Source organism: Nicotiana tabacum, chromosome 24, assembly GCF_000715075.1.
Source record: "Nicotiana tabacum cultivar K326 chromosome 24, ASM71507v2, whole genome shotgun sequence".
Classification (NCBI taxonomy): Eukaryota; Viridiplantae; Streptophyta; class Magnoliopsida; order Solanales; family Solanaceae; genus Nicotiana; species Nicotiana tabacum.
The window spans coordinates 99,686,515-99,695,113 of record NC_134103.1 but is presented as its reverse complement, the minus strand read 5'-3'; positions in this window follow the sequence as shown (position 1 = coordinate 99,695,113).

Here is an 8,599-nt window from a genome sequence, read left to right as displayed (position 1 = left end):
ATTGAAGCGAATGACAAAAAAGTGGAAACATATAACTCCCGAGTTAATCAAATTTCGGGGGCACCGCCGATTTTGAAGGGTTTGGATTCAAAGGAGTTCGTACAAAAGCCCTTCCCGCCGAGCGTGGCTCCTAAGCCCATTCCGAAGAAATTTCGTATGCCAGAAATTCCCAAGTATAATGGAACTACCGACCCCAACGAGCATGTCACTTCTTACACATGCGCAATAAAGGGGAACGATCTAGAGGACGATGAGATCGAGTCCGTATTGCAGAAGAAATTCGGAGAAACTTTATCAAAGAGGCGATGATATGGTACCATAATTTGCCACCTAACTCCATTGATTTTTTTGCCATGCTCGCAGATTCCTTCGTCAAAGCACACGTCAGAGCTATAAAGGTCGAGACTAAAAAGTCGGACCTCTTCAAAGTAAAACAGAAAGACAACGAGATGTCAGAGAGTTCGTATCCCGGTTCCAAATGGAGCGTATGGATCTGCCCCCGGTCACTGACGATTGGGCCATTCAGGCTTTCACTCAAGGCCTAAATGTACGAAGTTCGGTAGCCTCACAACAGTTAAAGCAGAACTTGATCGAATATCTAGCTATAACCTGGGCCGATGTACATAATCGGTATCAGTCAACGATTAGGGTCGAGGATGACCAGTTGGGAACTCCTTCCGAGTCCGTCTATCCAAACAGGACCATCGACAGAGTTAAAAGGGATATTGACCTAGAACCACGATCAAATAGAGATCGATATCAGCCATACGGTAGAGATCAGAGAAACAACGGGTCTGGACATAACCCCATTCGAATTGATAGAAGAAATGATCGATGACAGAGCTCTCAAGGGCTCATGAGTAAGAGAGGTTTTGACAGGAATGTCAAACCCAAAGAAGTACCACGACTATCGGAATACAACTTCAACATTGAGGCATCAGCTATTGTATCGGCCATTGGGCGCATCGGGCATGGTTCGTTTGACCGTTTGGCCCTTACAAATTTTTCTTATCGAGACCCTGCTGCCATGAAGTAATTTCTTCGCATCAAAGTTGACATTCGAGGGCAATGCCCCCCAGTATTCGAGGTTGATTATAAAGAAACCTCGGATATTGTTGAATTGTTCTAAGTTAGTACGATCAATGGTTGCCTCATTAAAAATCTCATCGGAAAACCCATTTGGGACAAAATCGGTCTAAGGGAAAAAGAGTGCAACGCGTGCTTTCAGACCTAAAGGCTTCGTATGGAAGAATCCATCATTGTTTCTGGTTGAACACTTGCAATGGTTAGCTTAAAATATAAATGAAAATGGAAGGGGCCGTACCTTAGCAATAGTATCATTTTAGGTGCGATACGTTCCAATTGCTCGGTAGTTGTTCGCCATTCATCGTGTCGAGCTTGTATGATCCTTTTCTGATGATTTTGAGAACCCGGTACGGTCCTTCCCAGTTCGGACCCAGTTTCCCTTCATTCGGATTTCGGGTGTTGAGGGTGACTTTTCTTAGCACCAAGTCCCTGATGTTAAAATGTCAAAGATTGGCTCTTCGATTGTAGTACTTTTCGATCCGCTATTTTTGAGCGGCCAATTGGACGAGAGCGGCTTCGCGTCTTTCGTTCAACAATTCTAGACTCGTGTTCATGGTCTCGTTATTCGACTCCTCTGTTGCATATCAAAACCTGATGTCAGGTGGCCCCGACTTCTGCAGACTGATCCAGCCAAGAGAAATCCTAATCAAATGTGCAAATATCATGGCAACTATGGTCATAGAACAGAAGATTGCAGACAACTAAGGGATAAGGTAGCCCGTTTGTTCAACGAAGGGCATCTTCGAGAATTCTTAAGCGATCGGGCTAAAAACCACTTCAAGAACAGAGATATAAACAGACATAATGAGAAAGAAGAGCCGCAACGCGTGATCCACATGATTGTTGGAGGGGTCAATATTCCTTAGGGGCCCGTATTCAAACGCACCAAGGTGTCGGTCACGAGGGAAAAGCGGACTCGAGACTACGTACCGGAAAAGACCTTGTCTTTCAATAACGAGGATGCAGAGGGGATCTTACAACCCCACAATGACGCACTGGTAATATCTGTCCTTATGAATAAAATTCAAGTTAAACATGTTTTGATTGATCCAGGTAGCTCAGCCAACATTATTCAATCGAGGGTCGTAGAACAGCTCGGCCTACAAGATCAAATTGTGCCCACAACCCGAGTACTTAACGACTTCAACATGGCGAGCGAAACCACCAAAGGTGAAATTACTTTGCTAGCAAACGTGGCCGGGACCATCCAAGAAACAAAGTTCCATGTGATCGAGGGTGACATGAGGTACAATGCCCTACCTTGAAGGCCTTGGATTCATAACATGAGGGCAGTATCCTCGACCCTTCACCAAGTTCTGAAGTTCCTGACATCGGAGGGAGTCAAAATAGTGTACGGGGAACAACCCGCCGCCAAGGAGATGTTTGCAGTCGATGAAGTGATACCGGTATCGACGCTCTCATAAATGAAGGGAACATATTCGAAGGGAAAGTAGGAAGTCAAATAGCAACCACAGACACAGGCCTCGACCCAATTACAGAAGCAAGGGATCGACGAGGATGACTACTACTGGATCCCTCGATCCTTCATAATTCCCGATGACTCCGACGCAACCAAATCGACGGTCGAAGAGCTGGAACAAGTCACACTGGCCGAGCATCAGCCTGAACGAAAGGTATACCTGGGCACGGGGTTAACCCCCGAGCTCAGGAAAAAACTTATTCATTTCTTTAAAGCTAACATGGATTACTTTTCTTGGTCCCACCTCGATATGATAGGGATACCACTAGAAATTACCACTCACAAACTGAGCCTGAACCCTAAATTCCGCCCGGTAAAGCAAAAAAGAAGGCCCCAGTTCGAGGTCAAACATGCCTTCATCAAGGACGAGGTAACCAAACTTCTTAAAATAGGATCCATTCGGGAAGTAAAGTATCCTGAATGGTTAGCAAACGTAGTGGTAGTCCCTAAGAAGGGAAACAAACTTAGAATGTGTGTAGATTATAAAGACCTTAATAAAGCATGCCCTAAGGATTCTTTTCCTTTGCCTAATATCAATCGTATGATCGATGCCACGGCCGGCCACAAAACTCTCAGTTTTCTCGATGCCTACTCCGGGTATAACCAGATACAGATGAACCCGGAGGATCAGGAAAAGATCTCGTTTATCACTAAGTACGGTACCTACTGTTATAATGTAATGCCATTCGGTCTAAAAAATGCTGGTGCAACTTATCAACGCCTAGTAAACCGAATGTTCAAAGATTAAATAGGAAAATCAATGAAATTTTATATTGATGACATGTTAGTTAAGTCTCTGCGAGCAGAAGACCATTTAAAGCATTTGCAGGAGACTTTCGATATACTGAGGAAGTACAATATGAAGCTCAACCCCGAAAAATGTGCATTCGGAGTTGGCTCGGGCAAGTTTCTTGGTTTCATGGTGTCCAATCAGGGAATCGAGATCAACCCCGATAAAATCAAAGCTATCGAGGATATCACGGTAGTGGATAATGTAAAGGTCGTGCAGAGGCTGACGGGGCGGATAGCCACCCTAGGACGATTCATTTTGAGATCCTCAGAAGAAGAGCAATTTTTCATGGACTCCGGAATGCCAGCAGGCCTTGCAGGAACTAAAGCAGTATTTATCGAGCCCATCGCTGCTTCACACCCCGAAAGTGAACGAACAAATTTACTTATACTTGGCAGTCTCGGATATAGCGGTAAGTGGAGTCCTGGTCCGAGAAGAACAAGGTACACAATTCCCTGTCTATTATATTAATCGGACCTTAGGTGAGGCCGAAATTAGATATCCACACTTAGAAAAATTAGCGCTTGCTTTAATAAGCGCCTCTAGGAAACTAAAATCATATTTCCAATGTCATCCAATATGTGTTGTAACAACTTATCCTCTTAGAAATATTTTGCACAAACCCGAGCTTTTGGTTCGATTGGCCAAATGGGCCGTAGAAATCAGTGGGTAAGATATTGAGTATCGACCTCGAACCGCCATCAAGTCTCAAATCTTGGCAGACTTCATGGCTGACTTTACGCCGGCTCTCGTACTCGAGGTTGAAAAAGAACTACTGATAAAATCGGGTACATCTTCGGGAGTCTGTACCCTCTTTACGGACGGTGCTTCGAACACGAAGGGTTCCAGATTAGGCATCATACTAAAATCACCCACAGGTAATATAGTTAGACAGCCTATCAGAACTACAAAATTGACTAACAATGAGGCCGAGTATGAGGCCATGATTGCAGGTCTCGAACTAGCTAAAAACTTGGGGCGGAGATCATAGAGACTAAGTGTGATTCCCTCCTCGTGGTAAACCAAGTTAACTGGACTTTTGAAGTCCGAGGAGACCGAATGCAGAGGCACTTCGATAAACTACATGTAACTCTACATCGATTTAGGGAATGGACCTTGCAACATGTACCTCGAGAACAGAACAACGAGGCCGACGCTCTTGCAGACTTAGGTTCATCGGTCGAAGATGACGAACTCAACTCGGGGACTATCGTACAACTCATGAGATCGGTAATCGAAGAAGGGCACGCCGAGATAAACTCCACAAGTTTAACCTGAGATTGGAGAAACAAATACATAGAGTACTTAAAGAACGGGAAGCTTCCATCAGATCCAAAGGAGTCGAGATCTCTGCGCACAAAGGCAGCACAGTTCACTTTGTCCGAAGAAGGAAAGCTATTTAGAAAGACGTTCGATGGACCATTGGCAATATGTTTGGGATCGTGAGATACTGACTACATCCTACGGGAATTTCATGAGGGCACTTGTGGAAATCATTCCGGTGCCGAATCGCTGATCCACAAAGTAATCAAAACAGGGTACTATTGGACCGATATGGGGAGGGATGTAAGAGAGTTCATTCGAAAATGCGACAAATGCCAAAGGCATGCGCCCACGATTCATCAACTCGGGGAACTACTCCACTCGGTCCTGTACCCATGGCCCTTCATGAAATGGGGAATGGACACCGTTGGCCCTCTCCCGTCGGCCCCGGGTAAAGCTTAATTTCTTTTGTTTAGGACTAATTATTTCTCTAAATGAGTTGAAGCACACGGTTTCGAGAAAGTCAGAGAAAAGGAAGTCATAGACTTCATTTGGGAACACATCATATGTCGATTCGGGATGCCCTCCAAAATTGTATGTGATAATGGAAAATAATTCATCGGCAGCAAAGTAACTAAATTTCTCGAGGATCAGAAGATCAAAAGGATCATATCAACACCTTATCATCCCAGCGGGAACGGACAAGCCGAATCGACCAACAAAACCATCATCCAAAATCTTAAGAAGAGATTGACCGACGCCAAAGGAAAATGGAGAGAAATACTACCCGAGGTTCTATGGGTATACTGCACAACATCAAAATCCAGTACCAGAGCAACACCGTTCTCGTTAGTTTATGGCGCCGAAGCTCTGATCCCGGTCGAGGTCGGAGAACCTAGCATCAGGTTTCGATATGCAACAGAGGATTCGAATAATGAGACCATGAACACGAGCCTAGAATTGTTGGACGAAAGACACGAAGCCGCTCTCGTCCGATTGGCTGCTCAAAAATAGTGGATCAAAAAGTACTACAATCGAAGAGCCAATCTTCGACATTTTAACATCGGGGACTTGGTGCTAAGAAAAGTCACCCTCAACACCCGAAATCCGAATGAAGGGAAACTGGGTCCAAACTGGGAAGGAACGTACCAGGTTCTTGAAATGATCGGAAAAGGATCCTACAAGCTCCGCATGATGAATGGCGAATAACTACCGAGCAATTGGAGCGTATCGCACCTAAAATGATACTATTGCTAAGGTACGACCCCTTCCATTTTTATTTATATTTTAAACTAACCCTTGCAGGTGTTCGACCAGAAACATCGATGGATTCTTCCACACGAAGCCTTTAGGTCTGAAAGCACGTGTTGCACTCTTTTTCCCTTAGACCGATTTTGTCCCAAATGGGTTTTCCTGCGAGGTTTTTAATGAGGCAACCATTGATCGTGCTAACTTAGAATAATTCAACAGTATCCGAGGTTTCTTTACAATTAACCTCGAATACTGGGAGGCATTGCCCTCGAATATCAACTTTGATGCGAAGAAATTACTTCATAGCAGCATGGCCTCGATAAGAAAAATTTGTAAGGGCTAAACGGTCAAACGAACTGTGCCCGCATAGTTTGCTTGAGCCCTGGCACAGAATATGCATGTATAATCATTTATAAAGAGAAGCTTTTTTCTTTGCCGATATCTCATGCCTTAGAAAAGTTTTTCTACTTTACAATTTTATACTCTAGATCTATTATGTAAACAAGCTTAAGGGCCGACCATAACCAGAGTTCAGATAATTACCCCCACGCTCGGGGATTGACGTCCGAAAAATAAACGAGATCGAATCATTAAAACTATGAGATCATAAGTCCTTTTAGGCAACCCTCAATTTTTATAGGCCACGACCACCCCACTCGGGGACTGACACTTCGGGGAAGCTCGAAGTAAAATGGAAAAATAAGCCCAAGGGGCAAATCCTGGACTAAAAAGGCTACGGCCAAATTAACACGGTTCAGAGATGTCCGAATTCCGTAACAAAATAGGCCTTCGAATTCCCTCATAAAGTCGGTTAAAAGGGCTACCCCTAGCAAAATTATAAAAGGCTTCGATAATATCAAGCCTCAAAAACTCTAATGAGTACAAAATTATTCGAACTCCCGAACAGTTCCTTATTGCATGCTAAGGCATTACAAGTTTTGCAAATGATAATGATAAAAAAAATTTCAAGCCGAAAAGGGGAGAAAGCCATAAACAATCTTTTTACAAAGGCTATATCGGCCTACAAAAGCCTAAGGGATATTTTTGCTTGGAGTTCGAGAGACCATCCTCGGTCAAATAAAAAATCTAAGGGTTATCTTACTTCGAGTTCGAGCAAGCACTCACTCGATCGTAAAGCCTAAGGGCTATACTAGTTCGGTTTTATTCAAATTGTCTAAACCTCAGACCCTAGAATACAACTTCATAATTTTATAAGGCAGAAAGGAAGAAAGTTTATATATATATACACATCAAAAATCATTTACAAAGGCAACATGGTCCGATCAAATTTCTCTACAAAAGACTGAAACGGTCTTAAAAGAAACACAAAAAATACTAAAGGACTTAGTCTTCTCCAGGAACAGCATCTTCACTCTCAAGGCCTTCTCCGCTTTCAGATCCGCTCATACTCCCAGAATCATCATCATCAGGAAAGGCCAACACTCTGGCTTCAGCTTCGAGATCCTTAGCATTCTCGATCTCGGCTGTAAGATCGAAGCCACGAGCATGGATCTTCTCGAGAGTCTCCCTTCGAGACTGGCATTTAGCATGCTCGGCAACCCAGTTCGCTCGAGCCTGAGCAACTTCGACAACCTCCTTTGCTCGAACCTGAGAAGCTTCAACGTCGGACCGGTAGACGGCCACCATTGCATCAGCATTAGCCATGGCCGTTTCGACCTCCGATTTGGCCGCTGCAAGTTCTGTGGCCAGCCTCTCTCAATCGGAAGTTTCTGAACCCAACCTAGACTGGAATTCCTCAATTTTCTTGGCTTGCACCAAGGCTTTCTCTTTTAAGCTTCGAAGTTGGGTCTCAGCCGAGGCCAATTGAGCTCGGGCAACTTCCTTTTCTGAGGCAAGGCGGTCCATGTTCTTCTTCCATGCCTTGGCCTCCGCTTTCACTACGTCCACTCCCTCACGAAGCTGCTCGATCACATCGAGCTTTCACTGGATCTGTGGGACCGAACAGTTAGCCACCACGCTCGAGTTAGTGTCATTAACTTCAAAGATTCTTTTTACCTGCTCGGCCAGATCAGCCTGTTCTTTCTGAGATGCTTCTAGCTCAGCCCGAAGTCCTTTTGCTTCCCCTTCTCTCTGCTCACTGAGAAACTTGAATGCATCTCTCTCCTCAGTAAGCCCTCGATTTTCGGCTTCGTACCGGCTCAGCTCCCCTCGGGATCGGAAGAAAGCCTCGTGATGAAGCACAAAAGCCTACAAAAATAGAAAGAAGGAATTATACAAGGGGAGAAAAGTACAAGTATGAAAATTGACAAAGAAAATATGAACTTACCCGGTTCAGGGCATGTTGGGTTTCGTTGAAAAGACAAGGCACTCCCACCTCGCCTATCTGGGCTTGGTCTTCTTCCGTGATGAAACATCGGAGGTATCTAGCCACGCCTACAGGGGCAGCTAGAACCCGGGCATCCTCCGGGACCGTGATAATGATTGTTCGCTTACACCAGGGATCAGCACTAGGGGCCAGAAACCGATTGGTCAGTTTAAAACCCGAGGAAGCCTCGCCCGAGATCTTCTTCGGAGCCTCCAAGTCATTCAAACCGGTGATATCTTCTACCCCAACAAAATAACCACGGAAAGGATCTTCTTCTCTGTGGGCTCCCTCCCCGTGACAAGTCTCCACGGCCTGAGCGTCGCATATGATTAACTTAGAAAATGAAGGAAACGAGGGGGAATCCCCGATCTCTATTACCCCAAGTGGGTCTTTTGGGGTGCCA